Source organism: Balaenoptera borealis (genome assembly GCF_965194805.1).
Source record: "Balaenoptera borealis genome assembly, chromosome: 5".
NCBI classification, from domain to species: domain Eukaryota; kingdom Metazoa; phylum Chordata; class Mammalia; order Artiodactyla; family Balaenopteridae; genus Balaenoptera; species Balaenoptera borealis.
The window spans coordinates 138,020,711-138,044,067 of NC_138862.1; the positions used below are offsets into that span (position 1 = coordinate 138,020,711).

The window sequence follows — 23,357 nt, forward strand, 5'->3', positions numbered from 1 at the left end:
ACCTAGACATTTATAGAAAGGCTTTATTTTGTACCTATTTTCATGTATCACCCAGACAAAACATGAATTCTACTTTCCCCCATTTTCATATAAAACTACATACACCACACTGTACATGTAAAACAAATTTGGAAAGGAGCCTCAAGCTGGCCTCTGAAATTGTGTAAGCAATTATCACATTTTTGTGCTCAAATGCAGTAATTATATGTGTAATTTGGCAGCTGGGTTTGAAAATTTGGCCTTAAGTGGAACATAGACAGGAAAAATAAATGTTGGAAAATGCCAATATTTTATAAAGATTTTGAATCAAATAATGGTGAAATTATTGCAAGCCATCTTAATTTTTAATTATAATGATCATTACACAATATACAATAATTTTTTGAGGAAGAAAAGAACTATAGATCAATTGCCCATCTTTTTTGTCAGAAAAAAAATGCCTCAATTCTTAGGGAAGATAATTGTATTTTTCAGAGGTTATGGTACATATTTGAAAGGCTTTTTTTTCTTATGAAGAAAAGATAGTGATTGCCTACTAGTTCGAGTTCTATGACATATTTTACTATAGGAAGAAAAGGACTCTTTGTACTGATTACTTTAGAGGAAAAGTAGTATTAACTTTGTGCTTTATTTGAGCTAGTAATCTAAAATTAGACAAAGCTTTCTTTTTAAGCATTTAAGTTTTGGAATATGAGATTATAGCCCAAATGAAGAGTAACTTAGATATCTTTGATCTAGATTTAAGTTGAAATTTTATAGTAAAATCATAGTTTTTATATTTTCATCGAGATTGAATCTAGTGCACATGGCTTTTTCATGTGGTTATGAGTGCTGGTGACTTGGAGATGATGTAAGGAAGACCCTGGAGCAATGTTATCTTCTGTGGTTAGTAGGGTAATGGAGAGGTTAACTCTGAAGGCTCTGGAGCTGGCCAACCTGGATTCCAGTCCTGGCTCTACCGCTCTGTTAGCCCTGTGACCTTGAGTCAGTTACTTAATCCTTAGCCTCTCCGCATCTTAGTCTCCTCACCTGGTAAAATGGGAGTTGTAACATGCCCACCAAACAGAGTCATCGCCAGGGCAGAAGGACATAGTCATACATGGTAGAGTGTCTGACACTGGTAAGCCTCAAACATGATAACCATTTTTGGTTTTGATCATCATTTGTGGCTCAGTGTTGAGCTCCAGTCATGACTAAGTGAGAAGGAAGGCTCTTCCAGCTCAGAAATGCAACATGAGGGCAAGAGACAGTCAGTGTATACAGAAAAGTCCATGGGAAATCCAGGTTCTCCATGGTGAGGCAATGTCCCCAACAGCATGATGAAGGAAGCCCACGGTGTGGGCAGAGCTCAGTTATGGGACTTTATTTCAACTCTGTAGCAAACTATTGAGAGTCTGCTAGGACTGTGCTAAACTAGGGGATAAAGGAAGATGAATAAAGTCTCTCTCTCAAGGAGCCTGCAATCTACAGAGGGAATGAGATAAGTGCCTGCATGACTATAATGCATGATGCAACACAGTCAGTGCCAGGGCAAATAAACAAACAAGATGCTCTGGGCATTAAAAAAAAAAGGGAGAGAGAACATGCAGGTAAGTTTTTTTCCCCTTCTTCTAAAATCATGCAAATCTTCTTAGAATAGGTTACTTTTGAGGCAGGTATTGAAGGTTGTGGAGATTTTGGTTAAGCAGACATAATAGGGCTGGTATGAATCCAGTGAGGAAAAGAACATAAACGAGGCAGAGAGGAGGGAAGAAGGGGGCACCCAAGAACACCTGGGACATCCAACATGGTGGGGGGTCATGGAAATAGACTGTTAAAGGAGGCTTGGCTGGATTTGGAGAGCCTTTGAATGATATGGTGAGAAGTTTGGCCTTAATTTAGTATCCAACAGGCAGCTCTGAAAGAGCAAGATCTTGAACAGATCTGATGTGCATCAGAGAATCACTTGAAGGTTTTGTTAAAACACATATTCCTGACCCCTTACCCAAAGATTCTGATTCAGTAAGTCTGGGATGGAGCCTCATAATTTGCATTTCCAATGATCTCACATGTCACACTGATGTGGTGGGTTCACAGAACACACTAAATAGCCCTGGCATAGGGCACATGGCCTTCCAAAATGTTTTATTTGCAGGTCCCTATTAGTAAAAAAAAATCCAGTATACATCCTCACTATATGTATATTTATTTATTTCCAAATTATAGACAAACTACTGTGTCAATACCTGTTATGCATATCATAAAGTCTATACCATTATAACCCAAAGAGGCTGAGCTCATGATGAAATATGCAATTATTGTTTTATTTTTATTTTCATTAGTAATGGTACAAAAGTCTTTTTGCTCTCACCGAGATTACTGTTAAATTTGAATATGCTTCACTGTTTTCTGAAACTTAAAATTTTTCTGATACAACCATTTAAATGTCTTTCTTAATTCACTTTTTTTCAGTACTTTGTTGTAGTGGTTTTTGCAATTGAGGACTATATCTCACAAAGGCACATAAATCCAAATGGAAAAATTTCCTTTATTGGCTGTTTTAAATAAATTCCATTCACCAGTTATGGAAAAGCTTTTGTTAAAATGTGGCTAGTAGGTTTCTATCTTCTCTGATGTCAATCAGTTGTTCTTGCAAAGAGATAAATAGGTTTTACCATTTTTCATTGTTATCAAAATTCCACTGAAATTCTTTGTTTGGAAGAGTTAAAACTGGTTACAAAAATCTTATTTCCAAGGTTTTAGAATGTGCTGATATGAGATTTTAAAAAATAGATGATATATTTACTAATATAGTTTTGTATCCAAATTACATAACAATGGACATCTTTCTATATATCCTTTTCCAATGTGCTCTGTCAGTAGCCTGAGTTTCTCTCTTTTCTTCTTTTTCAGAAGAAAAGGTAGTTCTTTCTTATTTACTATTGAAACATTACTTCAACCTTGAAGAGACAGATTGTGTTATTAATGTTATTGTTATTGTCATTTAAAAAATACTTGATAGGTAGCATGTTATTGATAGCCTGCTTGTCATCATAGAAAAGCTTAGCATGTCTGGAACACTTGTCTTTCTGTAAATATATGTTTTTAGCCCTTTTGAGTACTTTGCCATAAGCATATCTCTGCGTTGTAGAAAATATGTTCATGGTTACTTTCCATTTCAATTTGTTCCTAAAGCGTCAACCATATTTTAAAGATTAAAAAAAGTAAACTTAAATTAACCGCACTGATGGTGTTCTGTGCTTGCCTGTGTAGAGCAGGGTGAATGAATGTCACATATGATCTGCCTCAGTAATCTTAGCCAAAATCCTTTAAAACAGTTGGTAAAAGGAGTGGCCCCATTACTTACACAGCTTTACCATTAAAGAAGTAATTTACTGTTGAGAATATATCTCATGCCTATATTTTACTTTTGACGGTTTGAAAAAAGAAGAAATTCTTCATGTATTTTATTATTGAAACACAACCAAGCAAAAACCATATGCTGAGACTTGGTAAAATAGAAATAGGGATACTTTCATTATATATCAAACTCATAACACTGTGTAATTTGTCCCAATTCTTGATTTAAAAATAATTTCCAGGCTGCCGGCGGCCTGCAGGTAGTGGTGTGGGCTCTGAGCTCCGAGGACCATGCTGTGTGAGCAGTGGCTGGGGGAGGTGCAGGGGCCACGAGCGGTTGGAGTTTGGGGGGCTGGGCCCTCAGAAGACCTCAGGGCGCCAGCTCTCTGGGCTCTTGAGGGCAAGGGGGGAGGATGAACTCTACCGGATAGCTTATGGAGTTTCACAGAGGACTCAGGAGATGATGAGGACCAAGGGGACCAGTCAGACACAGAGGATGCAGTAGACTCTGACTTTGACGTGGAGAAGGGGACTGAACACTCCGGTGATGGAGAATAGCCGAGAAGGAGGCATGGAGCTGCCATCAAGGAGGATAAGAAGGGCTTCCCTGGTGGCGCAGTGGTTAAGAATCCGCCTGCCAATGGAGGGGACACGGGTTAGAACCCTGGTCCGGGAAGATCCCACATGTCGCGGAGCAACTAACCCCGTGTGCCACAACTACTGAGCCTGTGAGCCACAACTACTGAAGCCCGCACACCTAGAACCCGTGCTCCGCAACAAGAGAAGCCACCGCAGTGAGAAGCCCGCGCACCACAACGAAGAGTAGCCCCCGCTCGCCGCAACTAGAGAAAGCCCGCGGGCAGCAACGAAGACCCAAGGCAGCCAAAAAATAAATAAAATAAATAAATTTATTAAAAAAAGGGAGAACAAGGAGCCTCTCAAGAGCTTGAGGCCTCAAAATGTCAGCAGCACCTGGGCTGGTGGCGCTCAGAAAAGCCGAGAAGAGAAGGCACTTCTCCCGCCAGAACTACAGGACAGTGCCTCTGGCCGTGGGAAGCTCCTGTGTCCATCTACAGCTGTGCACACACCACATTCCTTCAGGTACAGGAGAAACAGGGCCGGTCACGGGGGCGAGAGAGGCCCCACTGGGAGTGGAAGAGCTGCTCGGGGAGGCCAAAGTCACAGAGGAGCTTGACTGACATTCACTGGAGACACATGAGTGGCCCGAGGCTGACGGAAGGAAGCAGGTTCCCAAGAGGCGGAAGTGCCCGGGGTCCATCGCCACCTCCCATTCAGTGACAGTGCCACTTGTTGGGGATCCAGGCCCTAAAGAAGAGGAAGTCGACGTAGAAGGACTTGATCCTGCTCCCACAACTTCTTCAGGGACTCCCGGTGCTGGCCCTGGGCCCATCATCCCTCCTGCTTGTGTTCCACGTGCCTTCATCACTTTTAGGGACACACACACATATACATATACACACCCATATATATATATATATATATATATACATATATATAGGATGAATTTCACTGTTAATGAAAATAAATGTAAATCTATGTTTTAAATGGCCTTCTGGATAGCTTTGAATTTTAGGGATGAGGGGACAGTTGAGGAATGGTTCCTCCAAGGGCAGTCCCCAAAGGTCCCTGTTGGAGAGGTCTGCCCAGTGACCGATCGCCCGGCCCTAAACCAGGACCCTGTTACAGACATCCGCCACGCCACTGCTCCAGCTTCAAGATCATCCCTGAGGCCTACAAAAAGTATATCACTGTCCGTGGGCTTCTGCCCACTGCCTCAGCCCTGGGAACCTGGTCCATCACCTCCTGAGCCCCTCTGAGGCTCTGGGCCCTGAGCCATGCGCCAGAAAATTGTCATCAAATGAAGCGATGTCTTGTTCTCAGAAACCTCTTTCCTGCTCTGACTTGGGGCTCTTAATGTCTCCCCCCACCCCCTCACCTTCCGCTTCTCCTGTCATCTCTGATTTTTGTCCAGCCCTTTCCTGTATTTCTTTCCCCATCTTTTCCCTTAGTTCCTACTGGTTTTGTTTGTGTTTTTTAATCTAATAAAATAGAAAGATGAAAAAACAAAATTTCAGCAATGTTTTCCATGCATCTTATCAAAATGGGTTCAGATTCCACTGAAATTCTTTAGAAGAGTTTTAATCTGGTTAAAAAGTCCTGTATTTTCTGACAAAGGTGTCCATGTTGGTTTGTACCATATCATTTTGTATGTATTATTTCAGCACTCACCAAAGCAAAAAAAAAAAAAAAAGATATCTGTAATTGCACATAGCCTTTTGTTTCTCACTGTTAAAAGGAAATTACATGTTTCCTGAAATTTTGTAAGACAGTGGATTGAGTAATGCCTAATTTAAACATCTTTCCAAAAATTGCAGCGGCTTGTCTCTTTGCTTCAGATGCTTATTTTAAAAAATGTCTTCTGAATTGTGACTGGTTCGAATTATCATTAGCTTTTACTTCAAAGCACAATTCTACATATGCATATCAAAGTCATTAACCAATATGTCAAGATATTATACACACACAATATACATATACACACACATATATATATACATATATATAGGATGAAGTTCACTGTTAATGAAAATAAATGTAAATCTATGTTTTAAATGGTCTTCTGGATAGCTTTGAATTTTTTTAGCCACTTTCTTGTCACTGATTTTATATTATAATGTGTTAGATGAAAAATCTGGGGGCTTCCCTGGTGGCTCAGTGGTTGAGAATCTGCCTGCTAATGCAGGGGACACGGGTTCGAGCCCTGGTCTGGGAAGATCCCACATGACGTGGAGCAACTGGTCCCGTGAGCCACAATTACCGAGCCTGCGTGTCTGGAGCCTGTGCTCTGCAACAAGAGAGGCCACGATAGTGAGAGGCCCGCGCACCGCGAGGAAGAGTGGCCCCCGCTTGCCGCAACTAGAGAAAGTCCTCGCACAGAAACGAAGACCCAACACAGCCATAAATAAATTAAAAAAAAAAAAATCTGTACTGGGGTAAATGTGTTACTGCTGCCATTTTCTTGTTCATTTGAGCTTGCAAAACTGATATTCTTGTCCATAGATGGCTTCTTTGCAGGAATTTTTAAGCCAGGTGTCCATTTCCCAGAGTTAGCTAAAACTCAGTTATATAGTTTGTAACCTCACTGTTACCTGGATATACCTAAACTGTAAAGCACTAAATATACAAGAGCGGCAACAGGGTCCTGGTCATCTGCTCTGTGTTTAGGTGTCTCATGTATGTTATGTACCCTTGACATTCTTACATATAGACCAGGGGAAGACAGCAGTATGAGTCTATGTATATGAAATGTAATAAAGCTTATATAATTTTTTATTTTTAAAATCTATATATATTATATATATACACATACATACACACACATAATAAATATATGTTTCTGCAAACCCCCAAACTCATCTTGTTCATTACCTGGATCTGCGCACTCCCACTTTGGAGACCACTGTCTGGGAGAATGAATCAGTTGGTGGAAGTACAGACAGGCTACAGCAGAGGGAGATGGGAGGCTAGGATAAGAGACAAATGCAGTTTTCCAGGAACACCTAAGAAATAAAAGCCATGTCTGATCTCAAGGAGCTTTCAATGACATAAAGAGATGGAACATAGTCTCACGACGCAATTCCAGGACAGTTACAAAGCAGAGAATCATTGCTTTGGACAGGACTGTGAATTCAGGAGTATAAGGAAGGAAGGAGCCTTGCTTTCCCCTGGAGTCCTTGCTTCCTGATGCATGAACTCGTAACAGAGGGATTCATTGCCGTTGACTATGTCAGCTTCCTCCAGGCAAATAACTCTGAGGGGAACATACAGTAGTTAAGTCCCAAACATTTTAGTATGAATGAGTTTTAAGATATTTTCACACTTTTCAGGGTTGTTGTGAGGACCGAATGTCCACCACCATGCCTGGCACATCGTATGCACTCAGTAATGAGTAGTCATTATTAATGCAGGATCAGCATGAGGGGCTTGGATGTGGGGAGGGGACGTCCCCGTGCATGTCTATGAGGGGGTGTGTGGTGGATACAGACAGGCTGAATCTACTTTAGGATATTATGTAGTTGTGTGAGAATGGGTAAAATGCATAAAGTACACCTTAGGTATGTATGTGCCCCATCTAGGGGCATTGAAAAAAAATGATTAGTATTATTATGGAAATGGTGATATCAGAAGTGAGCCTAAGTGGAGGAAGGGAGTTTTGGAAGTTAAGTTTTGAGTTGAGAGGTAGCCAGTGAGATTTGGTGAAATTAGGAGAGGAAGAAGAATAGGAAAACTTCCAGATGGGACTTTTAACATCAAAAGGCAGGTCACGTATAAAAACCTGAACTTCTCTAGTTTCTGTGTTTTTGGAGCTAAATTCCACACTTGCAAACACACTTCTCATTTTTTTATTTTCTAAACTTTTATTAAATGCCTATAGGTGCTAGGCACTGTCCTAGCTACTGGGAATACTGCATCAAACAAAAGAAACCAAGTCAGTGATCTCATGCGGTTTCCATTTCACAGTGGGAGATAGACGTAAAGATAGCTGACTACAAGCAGTGAAGAGAAATATAGCAGGATCAGGGTTTGGAGTATAGCTCTGTGAGTGTGTGTGTGTGTGTGTGTGTGTGTGTGTGTGCGCGCACGAGTGTGTGTATGCATATCTTAGATTCCCTAGGACACAGAGCCTGAGACAAAGCTTACATCCTAATACTTTTGGGAGGTGCAATCTCAGAGCAGTAAAGGTGAGGGAGAAAGGAATGCAAAGCAGAGCAATCAGGAAAACAAGTAAAAGGTGGTGCATTTTTGAACTGCTCACAGCCTCAGAAGAAACAGGTGGGTCACTCAGGACATTCCCAGAGAGTCGATATGGAGCTTCATACTTGGGGGAACAAACGAGAGAAGGAGAGCAACTTATGTTGATTTCCTTCTATTTCTGGTCTCTCAATGATCAAATTCACTTCTGGTTTGTGTTATCTGGCCTCTCTGGGCAGCTACTGGGGTGGCTGGAACCTTCATGGGTCCAGCTGGGTTGACCCCGGATTCAGGAGCTGCCGAGGGTTGACCCTCTCCCAGAAGGAAGAGTTGAATCAGCCAGCAAAGGTAAGAGATGACATCAGGGTTTTGATCACATGCACTGCATTTACTGGGGCTCCTCTACCTGGGAAGCAGGGCAAACTGGTGATACCTGGGGACAGGTGGAACAGAACAAATCTGCAGAGGCACATAAATTGGATCCAGTCCATGAGCTCTTTTATGTATGATGGCCAAACCTCCCCAATAAGGTACTGTTTGAGCAGAGTTCTGAAGCAACTGAGAGAGCCGACCACATGGATATCTTGCAGAAATTGATTCTAGGCAGAGGGCATATCAAGTGCAAAGACCTTCTTCAGGCAAGAGCAGAAGGTGAAGGGCAGGAGGAAGCCAGACTGGCTAGACGTGAATAATTGAGGGTCAATGGTGGGGATGAGCTCAGAAAGGCAGCGGAGGGTTTTCTAAACCTTGGTCGGTCTTTGTCTTTTAGTCTCAGTGAGATGGAAGCCAAGGAGTGACGGGATGTGACTTACATTTTTAAAGGATCTTCTGCTTTCTGGTGGAGAATAGATTATAGAGGGGTGAAGGAGGAAGCTGGAAAACCAGCTTGGAGATGCTTACATCAGGCGGCGACTGTGGAGGTGCTGAGATGCTGGATTCCAGTTATGTTAACTTAGGACTGTCAGGGTTTGCTCAGGGTTGAATGTGGGGTGTCAAAGAAAGAGAAATCAAGGATGATTCTAAGAGTTTTGGCCTGAGCAACTGGAAAAGAGAATGAGTCTCACAAAGACCAAGTTCATTTCTTTTGGTGGGACTTACCTATTTTGCCAATAAGAAGCTGTCTCTGACAAACGTATGGATACCAAGGGGGGAAGGGAGGGTGGGATGAATTGGTAGATTGGGATTGACATATTATACTACTATCTATAAAATAGATAACTAATGAGAACCTACTGTATAGCACAGGGAACTCTATTCAATGCTCTGTGGTGACCTAAATGGGAAGGAAATCCAAAAAAGAGGGGATATATGTATGCGTATAACTGATTCACTTTGCTGTAACACAACATTGTACAGCAACTATACTCCAATAAAAATTAATAAAAAAAAAGAAGCTGTCCCTGAGCAGGATCCTCCATTGTAAAATATTGCAAGTCGAGTTCACCGATAATGCATAATATGTTCAACTAATTTATATATTTTAGATTCATTCCGTATAAGTAGATTGAAATTTAAAATTTCCATCATGTATTAAGTCTGGTTATAGTGTCTCTATTAAGGAAAAAAGGCTTAATTAGCCCTAGAAGTAATAAGTTGCCTAAGTGGCGTGCTCGCCTGCGTTGGGGGAGGAGAAGTGGTGAAATGTACTTATTTTTAGTATTCCTCCAATGAAAGGCAGGCTGGAACTCCCCATACAATGTTTCAGATTGCTGTTGCATGTTGTCATGTCAGTTTCATTGTTATTGATGCTCAACTCTCTGAGAATATCTCTGGCTCATGCAGAAGGTCCTGAAATATTTCAATGATTTATGAAACAAAGAGGTTTCCTCAATGTCTGTGAAGTAACGCTGATGGCTTTAGCGAATGCAGGAGTAAGCATTTATTACAGCACCGGCAATGAAGTTACCTGGCTGCTTTCTGTTCCATTAACAAGTTGTGAAAAAGTCTTGATGGAGCTTTTAGCCATAAAACATCTTAGAGTGTTATCTGTTTTTCGAAGATTAATTCCATCTGAAATAGTGAAGCAAATGATAAACAGCTTAAAGGAGACCAGAGAAATAGATCATGTTACAGTTGAGGGCAATAATATCGTTCCTCACTTCAGAAAACTTTTCAGGAGAGAGAAATCTGATAAGAAAAATAGGTTGAGCCATGTTTATTGGACGAAACCCGTTAGGCTATTCCTGCCAAGGTGTGTTAAAGGGGAGGGAATAAATAGTTACAGGTAAAAAAAGAAAGAAAAGATGTAGAAAATTTTGTTTAAAAGATATTTTTCGTTCATACAATTATTTGAACACCCCCATACTCTACATATTTATTTATTTATTTATTTTCAACGTGTGGTTTCTGAACAGATTGGGCTCAAACCCAAATGAGTCCTGGGGCCTAGCACAGAAGCATTCAGATGAGGTCTAGTTGGCAGAAGTTTTACTTGGGACAAAGATTTTAGTTGAAAAGGAGGAAATGTGTTCTAAATTCTTATTGATAGAGGTCAAAGCACATTGCTGTTGGCAATGCCAAGAAGAAGGTAGGACCACATCTGTAACTCACCACTACTGAGCAGGAGAAACTGATCCAGGTTTTGGTGCAGCTCAAGACACACTCTGAATGATTAGCAAACACTGAGGACCCAGCTTTTGCCCAGTGGAAAGACACACTTGATGACAAATAACTCTCCTTAGAGTTTTAGACAGGCGCAGAGAATGATATGCTATTTACCCAGGAGGTAGTAGCATATGACATTTACCACCCCAAGGAGATACTGCAGATGGAAAATATGATCAATTCCTGAGGAGTCTTCAGACTACAGATGATACACTCATGGAAGTTTCAGTGCTTCTGCAACATCCCAGAATCTGTGGACTTTGATGTCATTCACTAGTCATCCTTTGATTATGAGCCTGATGTGCCATTCTTTACACCTTAACATAATATCTTTTATGTTCCAGTTTCAGGGAAACCTGAGATAATAAAGTAGTCATGCATTTATTTATTCATTTAGTCAACATTTATTCAGCACCCGTTTGTAGGGGATTAGGCTAGGCAGTGATTAATAAGAAATGAAAGGCATTTTTTTCTTATAAAGATTGCTATTATCTGGTAAATAATAATAGTAATTATTACTATGCTTCCCCAGGCTACATAAATCCTTGTTGAAATGGGATGACTTTAACAGTAGCAACACAGATTTCTCTGACTCTCATCTATAATTGCAGGACCTCTGCTTCTGGAAAAGAGTCCAGCATTTATTGCTGGGAGTCCCACATGGTTTCTGCTGGGTACCACATATGGCCCCCATTTTTTCCCCCTGCTGCTCTGGCTTCCTTCTGTGTAGGCCTCCAATCATGGGGCACTTCCCTGCCTCTGGGGCCCGGGGCTGAGCTGCTTTCCATGGGATCTATCTCTTCTTCTGAGCACCACTGCTGCAGATGTGTGGGATTCCTTTGGTGGCAACTGTGCATAGCGCTTTTTGGAGTTCTCAGGATGCCAGAGCCACACTGTATTCCTGGCAGAAGTAGATAATATATGTCTCTCCCAGTTTTGGGTCACATGATGAAGCAGGGCTATTTGTGCCAACGGTCTTACAGAGCTCTACTGCCCCAGTTCTTCCTGTTTTTATGCATAGCTTCTCCTTCATGATTCTTCCTCTGTCCTCTCTCCTTCTCTCCATCCCCCATTGCCACAAAGTTCACTGGGGCTGGGGGTGGAGGTCAGTGAGGGCAGGGTGGGCAAATCCAAGCGACACTTCGTAACTCAGAATCGTGCCCTCTTCCAATAAACACTGTTATTAGACCAGCTTTTATATCTGATGCCTTTTCCCCATAGGGTAGGATTCTCTTAGTTCTTGTTGTAAATAGACTTGTGGTTGGCCCGGTTTATCAGGCCTGTGGGCACGCTCAAACATCATAGGCTGAAGTCTGTTGATCATTTACATTTGAATCTCATCACAAAGCATTTTCAGAGACAGTGTCTCATTTTCCTCACCACAGCCCAGGGTCATACAGCTTTGACGTTCCGGGCAATCTCCATAGTGTAGCATCCAGATCTCTTTAGTCTCTGGCCTCCACATAGCTCTGTTAATTTCCTCTCTTCACCTCTCCATCTCTCCACGTGAAAGCTATGTGCCAGTTATAGAGGGAGAATCACATGCAATTTTCTGAATTCTCCACTCTCCCTTTTACCTTTGTGACTTTACAATGTGTCTTCCATTGGGTTCCCTGGAAACAGGCTCTGAGATGGAGAACTGCATAGGGAGTGCTCTTGGGAGATTCACTCACAAAGAAGTGAGGAAGGCAGGATCGGGCATCGGGAGAAGCTGATGTGCAGTGTGGTTGCAACTAAGCTTTCAGACAGTCCTACAGAGAATGTAACCCTGGGCAAGACAGTTCTCTGAGGCTGAGGGCAATTGCCAGTGAGGAACGAAGATGTGAGCAGCCAGCATTTGATATTACCAGCAACTGCGGGAATGGGTGAGTCAGCCCTGAAGAAGGGCACAGGTGGAATACCAAAGTATCCATTATACATATTTTCCTTCCACTTTAGTGTTCTTACCCAGCTTAATTGCTCAAAATCATGCCATATTTTAGTTTCTTTTATATTTAAGTCATTTTTTGTCTTATACAGCTAATTTTTCTTGGAGTTTCTAATTGATATTTTGCCCCTCCCCACCATGACAAAATAAACATATGTTTTAATCTAACTGCTAAGCTCAACTTGCTTCTCTATTTAAAAATGAGTGGGGACTTTCCTGCTGGCTCAGTGGTTAAGAATCCACCTGCCAATGCAGGGGACATGGGTTCGAGCCTTGGTCCAGGAAGATCCCACATGCCGCGGAGCAACTAAGCCTGTGCACCACAACTACTGAACCTGAGCTCTAGAGCCCGCGAGCCACAACTACTGAGCCTGCATGCTGCAACTACTGAAGCCCGCGTGCCTAGAGCCCGTGCTCCGCAACAGGAGAAGCCAGGCAATGAGAAGCCCGTGCGCCACAGCAAAGAGTAGGCCCTGCTCGCTGCAACTGGAGAAAGCCCGCACGCAGCAACGAAGACCCAACACAGCCAAAAATAAATAAAATTAAAAAAAAAAAGAGTGGAATGGCATTGACAAAGGAATGGATAAAGAAGATGTGGTACATATATACAATGGAATATTACTCAGCCTTAAAATGAACAAAATAATGCCATTTGCAGCAACATGGATGGACCTAAAGATGATCATACTAAGTGAAGTAAGTCAGACAAAGACAAATATATGATATCACTCTTATGTGGAATCTAATTTTAAAAAATGATACAAATGAACTTATTTACAAAACAGAAACAGACACATATTTCTAAGACAAACTTATGGTTACCAAAGGGGAAACATGGGGGGAGAGGGATAAATTAGGACCTTTGAATTAACACATACACACTGCTATATATAAAACAGATAACCAACAAGGACCTACTGTATAACACAGAGAACTCAATATTCTGTAATAACCTATATGGGTAAAGAATCTGAAAAAGAATGAATATATGTATATGTATAACTGAATCACTTTGCTGTACACCTGAAACTAACACAATATTGTAAATCAACTATACTCCAATAAAATTTTTTTAAAAAATGAATGGAATGGGATACACTTTTTTCTTTTTTTAAAAAAATTAAAAAAAAATTTATTTATTTATTTGGCTTAGTCAGGTCTTAGTTGCGTCACACAGGATCTTTGTTGTCGCATGCGGGCTCTTTGTTGTGGCATGTGGGATCTTTTAGTTGCAGCATGTGGGATCTAGTTCCCTGAACAGGAATCAAACCTGGGGCCCCTGCATTGGGAGCTCGGAGTCTTAGCCACTGGACCACCAGGGAAATCCCTACACTTTTTTCTTAGACATAATTTTCTTGGATTCCCTCACCTCCCATTCTATTTTGGAACAATTGTTTCCTAGTTCTGTTGCACAGCTCTCCTCCTGGGACATGTTTTCATTGAACTCCTGCTTTAGAAATAATATTTCTTTTTTTTGGCCATGCCACGCAGCATGTGGGATCTTCCCCGACCAGGGATTGAACCCGTGCCCCCCGTATTGGGAGTGCGGAGTCTTAACCACTGGACTGCCAGGGAAGTCCTAGAAATAATATTTCTTAGATTCCATGTCTTCCTCATATTTCTGTTTACAGCCTCAAGTTACTTTTCACAAAGGATTAGTGGAGATAAACTTTTTGTCTAAAAATGCAGGATTTTGCTATGAAATAGAATTTTTGGTTCAAAATAATTTCTACTCATAACTTTAAAGGATAATTCCATCATCTTCTAGCAGCTAATGTTGCTGATGAGAAATCTGATGTCTCTATGATTCTCCTTCCTTCGCAGGTAACCTGTTCTTCTTTGGTGGCCAAATTTGGATCTTTGTATTATTTTCAGTAGTCTGAAATCTCATTAAGGTATCACTAAGAATGAGTCTTCCTAAGTTCATCCTGTTTGTTAGGCACTTTGTGGTTGCCTTCAATATCATAGGCTCTGTCTTTTCTCAGCTCAGGAAATTTGTCTCCAACTATTTTTTCACTTCATTTTCTTAGTTTCTTCTTGTATCTTGTTCATGAATCTCTTCAATTGAGCCCCCCATATATTTTCCATTTCTTTGTAATTCTCCTCAGTGTTTTGAGAGATCTACTCTTCTTTTTTTTCATCTTTTCTGTCAAATTTATTATGACAATTGTAGTTTTAATTGCCAAAGTCTCTTATCTTTGCTCCTTTTTATGACAATCAATTCTTGTTTTACAAATGCAGTTTTTCCAAACCTATGGCAAGGAAGCTGGACTTTCATACTCCTGAATCTCTCAGTCATTAGAATGCACAAGAGTGTGTCCAGTGGCTTGAAGGAAGTTCTCCAAAACAAGCTCCTGAGAGATCTATGGGAATCTAGATGGAGCACTGAAGTTATACCCTACTGATACAATTTTGACTGTGGTGTGACATTCTTTTATTGAGCTCTATGAACATGATGAAAATCAGCTGCATCTCATGTTAAATTCGTTAAAATACTATCTGGGAATTTCTTGGGATTTATCATGACTTTTCTGGCATTTTCTGGGTCTCACTTACTGGCAAGATGGAATTAAACCAGGCAGGACAGGGAAAATGGTCAAAGTTAATTGGATTTATTCAAAGTGAGGAAATTAAGAGCTGCCATTACATACAGATTAGGGAGCCATAAGAGAGAGAGTTATATTGCGAGGTGTGGATTTTAGTTGAAATCCATAGAATGTGGTCAGTTGTTAGAGGTCTTTTTGGACAAAGAACGATGAGACCGTCCAATCTAATATATGTATTCTCTCTTATTCACAATCTTCATTGTTGAAGTGTGGCAAACAAATAAGTATTTACTGTAAATAAAGGCTGAAAGACTGAGAAATCATTTCCAATATCATGAGATGACAGTGCTGGTGAGTCACTTCCTTCCTAAGAACTTTAGATTAATCGAGACTTCAGAAGAACTTAGTTTCACATAATATGTTGCAGTTATTTTTACATTATAAAATCTGATTATTTGCAAATGTTTCCCAGGTTCGGTTGGAGGTTGAATTGTTCCTGAAGGCTTTTGGCATAATCTTCACTGTATTTTTTTTTTTTTTAACATCTTTATTGGAGTATAATTGCTTTACAATGGTGTGTTAGTTTCTGTTTATAACTAAGTGAATCAGCTATACATATACATATGTCCCCATATCTCTTCCCTCTTGCATCTCCCTCCCTCCCACCCTCCCTATCCCACCCCTTTAGGTGGTCACAAAGCACCGAGCTGGTCTCCCTGTGCTATGCGGCTGCTTCCCGCTAGCTATCTATTTTACTTTTGGTAGTGTATATATGTCCATGCCACTCTCTCGCTTTGTCCCAGCTTACCCTTCCCCCTCCCTGTATCCTCAAGTCTATTCTCTAGTAGGTCTGTGCCTTTATTCCCGTCTTGCCCCTAGGTTCTTCATGACCTTTTTTTTTTTTTTTTAGATTCCATATATATATGTGTTAGCATACTGTATTTGTTTTTCTCTTTCTGACTTACTTCACTCTGTATGACAGACTCTAGGTCCATCCACCTCACTACAAATAACTCACTTTCATTTCTTTTTATGGCTGAGTAATATTCCATTGTATATATGTGCCACATCTTCTTTATCCATTCATCTGTTGATGGACACTTAGGTTACTTCCATGTCCTGGCTATTGTAAATAGAGCTGCAATGAACATTTTGGTACGTGACTCTTTTTGAATTATGGTTTTCTCAGGGTATATGCCCAGTAGTGGGATTGCTGGGTTGTATGATACTTCTATTTTTAGTTTTTTAAGGAACCTCCTGTATTTTTTTTTTTCTGAGGCATGGGAAAAAAGGAGTAACATTTTGCTCTGGCAAAACTTCCACATTTCTCCCTAACCCCTCTAATAAAAATATCTTCATTGAAATTTTTCTTTTTGAAAAGGCACTAGATTGAGAACTTAATGCCCTTGGGAAAAAAATCTGCAAAAGAGCTTTCCATTGGTGAATAGGCCCGTCTTTGCCTCTGTGGGTTACAAAATACTACCATTAATATATATGAGGGCATTGCTCAAAGCTATACGATCCACCTATCAAACAACTTGTTCATTTTTATAAATGTAAATGGATAACTGAATGCATTCATATAGGGGTACCGATTCCACTCCACCCCATTAGATGGAAACCTTTCCTTTTACTTCTTTGCTGTCTTTCCAGATGAGGTAGGACAGGGTTCTGTGAACACTGGGATGGATATGTTAAAGGCTATTGACCCATTATTTCCTCTAAGGCCTTGTTGATGGCCCTTGGAAATACCCAATATTAGTATACATTTTAGAGTCTACTGAGAAATATGCAGTAAGGGAATATCCACGTTTGAAATTTAGAGAAAAGGAAGTAGCAGTCATATGGACATTGAGGTGAAAACATTTATTAAATTTAAACATTAAGTGTAAAGTCAAATGAACATTATCCTTTAATCTTATAAACAGTAAAATAAAATAAATCAAGTCCAGGAGCTTCAAGCTGGCACAAAAAGACAGGTTTCCCCTCCTCCCCTCTCCTACGACTCATCACATTAATATACACACAGGAATAAAACCAACATCATCCTTATCCATTTTTTCTATTTACCACTATCTCTTTTTAAAAAACATTATTCCCTATCTCGGATTTTGAAATATGGAGGCATTGATAACAAATTTCAAATAAGAAAAAACCCCATACAATAGTAGGTATGAAAACATTCCCCGTGGTTAAAGAGCTCTTGATATTTACCACTCAACAATTTCTCAGACACCTATGAAAGGTTTTCAGGTTAACTATTGCAAACCCAAACATTATGGTCTTGTCCCATCCATCTTCAGAATCCAGGAAACAGATCAGTATTTGAGCTACAGGCCGTTGAATCTAAAGCAAACCTTTCAAAGATGCTCGGTACAAGCAAGTACAATCCTCTAATTAATCATGTAACATTTTAGAAACCTATTTTGTTATAGTGCTCACTATATAAAAATTTTTGGTCTTTGTTAATGGTCTATGATAGGTAAGTGTACAGATTTATGCCTTATGAAGAAAAGTCCAGTTGAACATATTTTGTTTAAATTAATAAAGAACCATGGAGAGAATTGGGGGGTTGAAGGCTTAGGTAATGAATAAGAGAAACAGATGTGGATGAAATATGACTTCCTTCGTGTGGTGTATTTCAGGGAATCTTTAATTTACCTGAATATGGCCATGAGTTATGCTTAGAGTATTGTATTAGAATTCCTAGTAGAAAGGGATTTAGATATACACGTAAAGTTAAATATGGTTAGACAGTAAAATATTGATTGCTTACCACAAACAATGCAGCAGGGTATCTAACACTTGTTTTCCTTGTGGAACATAATAAGGTAATTAATTTCTCTCTAGCTGACTTTTATTTGTGAAAATTTTTTTTTTTTGGTGGAATAGATTTAAATGTGTTTTGTTGTATGTCTCCAGCAGCTCTCTATTTGAGCTATAATAACCATGTGCAGTTTGTGGCAGCCCTTTAACAATCATCACCTAGGAAATGGGGATACTTTCTTCTTCTTTTAAATAGTGAAATACAAGGCTCAGTAGTAAAGCAGCACTGGATTTAAAAGCTAATGACTAATAGGAGAGTTCTGACCCTCTGAATTGCGTTTACTGTTCACCAATGATTATGTCATTAGGAATGAATTAGATAGTCAATGAGGTGAATCTTCAAATCAAAGCTGCCACTTTGAAATTTTCAATAATCTGTTCACTTGTAGGATTAGGGTAGTATTTAGTAGCCATTACTGCTCTATTGCTACAGTTATGTGGCTGTGAAAAACAGTTTTCTTATGGTATGGTTTTATCTCTCTCTCTTTCTTTCTTCCTTTCTTTCTTTCTTTCTTCCTTTCTCCCTCCCTCCCTCCCTCCCTCCCCCCACCCCCTCTCTTTCTTTCTTTCTTTCAAGTAACTATTTTTTAAAGCTAGAGTTCTCTGATCATTTATTCCTGGTATGAACAGCAAGCTAGAGCCAAAGTAACCTACTATTTACTATCTGGATATCACAGGAGAACAAAGTGTAGGGGGTTGAGCAGATGTTAGAGGAGTGCCCTGACCTTGGACATTCCAGAAATGTTGATGGATGGTGATTCTTGCACCTGCCTCTTATTATTTTTTCTGCATATTGTTTTTACTATCTAAATAATGTAAAGAAACATAATGACTATCATTTTTTTTTGTCTACTGGAAGAATCCATTTATGACTTTTTATATCTAGTTTTGCATACTCTCCTTTTTATTGCAAAAACATTACTTTAGTTCTTTTGTGGGTACTCAACTATTTATATAAATGGGAATAATGGCTACCACAGTAGCTGACCTTTGTTGCATGTTTGCTGTTCTGGATGCCATGCTAGGGGCATTATCTGCATTATCTCAGGTGGCTCTTTCTGTACACTATGAAGTTGCCAGGTGGGATAAAAGGGGAACTGGCTAAGATGCAGATAGTAATGTAAACTTTCATTGTGTGCAGAGAATCACATTACTGATTGCAAACCTCCCTCCCCTACTCAGATTTACTGAGTTAAAGGACAATATTCTCTAAGAACACAAAGGAAAAAATATGATAAAACTGACTAGAGGGAAGAAAGCAGATAAATAATAATTCATGCATGCAGAAACAATGTAAGAAGAAAACTTGCATCAAAAACAAAACAAAACAACTCCAGGCCAATGGATTGTGAGAGTTTACCACAATTCAGGCAAAATGACTGAACTGGGTATTATGGAAATAGCAATTATTATTTATTTTAAAAATTTATTTGTTTTTTTTTTTTTGCTGCGTTGTGTGGCTTGCCGGATCCTAGGTCCCTTACCAGGGATGGAACCCGGGCCCCCTGCAGTGAAAGAGTCAAGTCCCAACCACTGGACTGCCAGGGAATTCCCTGGAAATAGCAATTATTGATAAACATGTCTGGTGAATTTTCTAAAGTTCAGGATAAAGAAAAAGTTTCCTTTGAGACATTTTTTTTGACCCAGGGATTATTCAGAAGTGTGTTGCTTAAACTCTAGGTTTTTGAGACTTTCCTATTGTCTTAAAAAAAGTTCCTGGTCCACATGATACTGGGTACCAAGTGATTGGATCAGAATTACCTAAATGTGTTTGGTAGAATACTAAAGTGGGATTTCTAAATAGCTACCTTGAGGAAAGGGTCAAATACGTTTGGGAAATATCAAGTTAAACAAAGTTAAACAGGTTTATTTCCTGCAAATATTAGCTCCTTTAAACTAAGAAGAATGAAGAATTTCCAAGAGCAAAGTGAAGTATGCAATGTTTCCCAGACATTTAGTCATTGAGCTTCCTTACCTGTGTTTTTTCAATGAATCTTTTGGGATTTGACTCTGGAGAATAAATTTTGGGAAAAATCTTGAGTTATGGTTGCTGAACAAATTTTAAAGGATGTTAAAAAGAATCATGGCCCCCATGTTTGAGAGCAATGGGTTGTTGATGTTTTTTTCCTCCAAGCTAGAAGTAAATTAATATCAAAGAGAGTTTAAAAACAACTCGCCCACTGCCCCATGGCTGGGAGCCTGCTGCTTAAGAAAACATGGAGTCACAGAGCACTTAGGTGAAGGAGGGAGCGGGGGAAGGAGGGAGAGAGAGAGAAGGAAAGAGAGAATTGGAGGTTGGTATCTGGTTCCTTGTATGTGTTAAGTCATCTGTGGTTCTCGCTATAGAAACAGAAGTCAGTTATTTTGAACACATTCTTTTGTAGTCATCCCAAATGCTAATTTCAGACACTCCCTGTGTGTTGTCATATGGTACACAGAAATTCAGACTGAATGGGTTTCTGCAGTTTGATTTTGAGTCAAGATTCCAATGACCTGGTCATTTTAATGAAATTTTGGCTGACAGGCTCATTTCTGTTCAGTTTTGCTGCATGTTACTACAAGGCTGTGATACTCTACAGATGAAGAAACTGAGGTTCAGAGAGTTAGGGATTTGCTAGGGTCACACACACTGAATGGAGTTGGTACTTGAACATTGTCTGATTCTCAGACTGTTCTCCTTGGCCATTCTCCTCAGAATGGGTTGTAGTTCTTGCCCAATGGGACCATGAAATATTTCCCCAAATATCTCACAGGGATGGGTTAGTAAGAATATGATGAATATAATGTTACCATGTAGTAGTTACTTATTAAACAGAAAGAATTGTATGGAGATTTCCTTCCATAAGTAAGAATACCACTCTCTGCCGAGACTGAAATTTTATTCAGTCCATAACCTTTGTAAATGAAAAAATGAATTATTCTAACAGGATGTTTAAGATTGGTTCTGTATTGTTTTCAAAGTATATGCTCAAATAACTGATTTCCTGAATACGCCATTTGAGAAAATGACCTGTCAAAACAAAAGTCTGGTTCTTAAAATTATTTCCCTTTGAAACACAAACTTTTTTAACACAATAAGATACATCCAATTAATGTTCTTTAGAGCAAAAGACATTCAATTAAGTTCATATTTCAAAGTTAACCTCTCTGAAGGACAGAGAATTCACATTTTAAAAAGTGTCCTTGATTCTAGTTTCCATACTTTATTCACTGCTAATCAAGCCCAATCTGGGGAGAAAAACTATATGGTTTAACATGGAATTGTGTGAGAACCTGATGAATTCAAATTTTACTTGATTGAAACAGTTGATTTTATTTCTGTTGTTAGATGGCATTCAAGGTTGAACCAAGTAGACCCCAAATGCACAAAGACTGTGCTATAATTTTTTTTCTTCTTAGAATTCATTGATTTTTGAAGTCATTGGAACATTTGTTTGCTTTTTAAGATGTCTGCCATCTGACACATCCTTTGCTGGGTATTCAGAAACATGCTTACTTGCTCTTTGTTTTGTGTTATGAGGTGAATTCTTTCCCTTTAGCCTGGTTTATCTGCATCTGCAGTAATTAGTTGGGTGGTGAATTAAATGAGTTACACCTGAGTTAGTTGAGCGCTTTAATCTGCCTGCATGAGTAGGAAAATTCTAAGCTTTCACTGAACTGAAAACTCGACTCATTGGCAGGATAGAGGGTGACAATGGTTGGAACTAATGAGGTTCTGTTGGAAGGGATTGAATAATCATTAAAAAATCCATTCATTGGCTGATCCGGCTGTCAGGATAGGGCATCATCACACATATGGTGTAGTTGCCTTGGCCTCTGTTCACTGTGGTTAGTATAATTTTTTCAGGAGAGTCTACTTCCCAAAGCATCAACAACCACAATTTAACAATAGGAGCAAATGTATGGTGGACTTGTGTTTCTTAATCAAACTGAAATCCTGCATTTGGCTAACAGTATCCTGTATCGAAGGAAAAAAATGGCTGTTCCATCTTCTGTTTGTTTCTAAGAGCCAGCAACAAGCTCTTGGCATCAATATTCACAGTGGGTTTTCAAACACTCGGCAAAAACCATCAATAGCATCTGCTCACACCCCATCACCCTACCCCACATTCATTTGGGGGATGGTTGTAGCTAACTGAGTGGTTAGATTCTGCATCCTTCTGTATTTAAACTCAGCACGATGGTCTAACTTCAGCATAGTTAGAATGTTGCTTCAAAACAGTTGAACATTATCTTCAGCCTCACTCATGAGGCCCAGGCCACTTGACCAAACAGCAGAGTCAAAAACTGTAGACTCCAGTCCTAGCCTCTCTGATTTACTGAAGGACCATGAAAATCCCTGGATAGAGTCAAGAGGCCACAATTTAAATCATGACTCTGTATGGGCTAGCTTTGAGATCTTGGTCAAGTACTTTAGTTTTAGCCTTAATTTTCCTCATCTATAAGTATGGGGATCAAATTATAATCCCTGTTCACCCCACAAGGTTACTTGTTTTAGCTGAGAGGAGATTTAAATATTATTTCTAATATAATAGTTAAATAAGTGTATACTGTCTACCTTCTGGTCACTGGTTAATGCTTTGGAGAATGTCTAGCCCCATTCCACATGACAGATATTTGTGGACAGCTATCTTACAACTGTTAATCATTATGTTTCCGTTGTAAACATCCCTCCTTGCTGTGATCATGGCGTGGTTTCCCGCACCTTCATCCTTCTGTTCATACTCTGTTAGGAAGTCATTGTTTTTCCCAATGTACCTGTTAAGATATGGCACCCAAAACTGAACACAGAACTCAAGTTGGAGGTCTCATATTGCCTTAATATATCCTTATTTTGCAGAGCTCAGAATGCAGTCCTAAGGTTGCCTTAGCAGTTTTGGGCAGCTAGATCCACTGACCTCATTTAGATTTTCGTCCATGAAACCTATAGATCTTTTTCATATCAGCTTCACGTGCATGCATATCTACCTTCCTATACTTAACAATAGTAAGTGATAGCTAACTTTTATCAAGCACTTACAATGTACAAGGCACTATGCTATGTGGTTTGCATATATTAAATGTTTAATTCTCATAACAAACTTACAGGCAAAATTTATTATTTTCCCTGTTTTACAGATTAGTAAACAGGGACTTAAAAAAAATATAATAGATTTTTCTGTGTTGACCTTGTATAGTGCACCCCTGCTAAGTTCACTTATTAATTCTAGGATTTTCTTGTCTTTCTTTCTTTCTTTCTTTCTCTTTCTTTCTTTCTTTCTTTCTTTCTTTCTTTCTTTCTTTCTTTCTTCTTTCTCCTTCCTTCCTTCCTTCTTTCCTTCCTTCCATCCCTCCCTCCCCCC

At 39.6% G+C, this 23,357-nt stretch overlaps 1 pseudogene across 1 annotated transcript; it reads left to right on the forward strand.

Moving 5' to 3' along the window:
* The first annotated feature begins 1,583 nt into the window (after window positions 1-1,583).
* Window positions 1,584-5,177, forward strand: LOC309629543 (vacuolar protein sorting-associated protein 72 homolog; annotated as a pseudogene). Its single transcript has 4 exons — window positions 1,584-1,589; window positions 3,582-3,637; window positions 4,261-4,773; window positions 4,921-5,177. The product of its transcript is annotated as a vacuolar protein sorting-associated protein 72 homolog (transcript).
* Window positions 5,178-23,357: the final 18,180 nt, after the last annotated feature.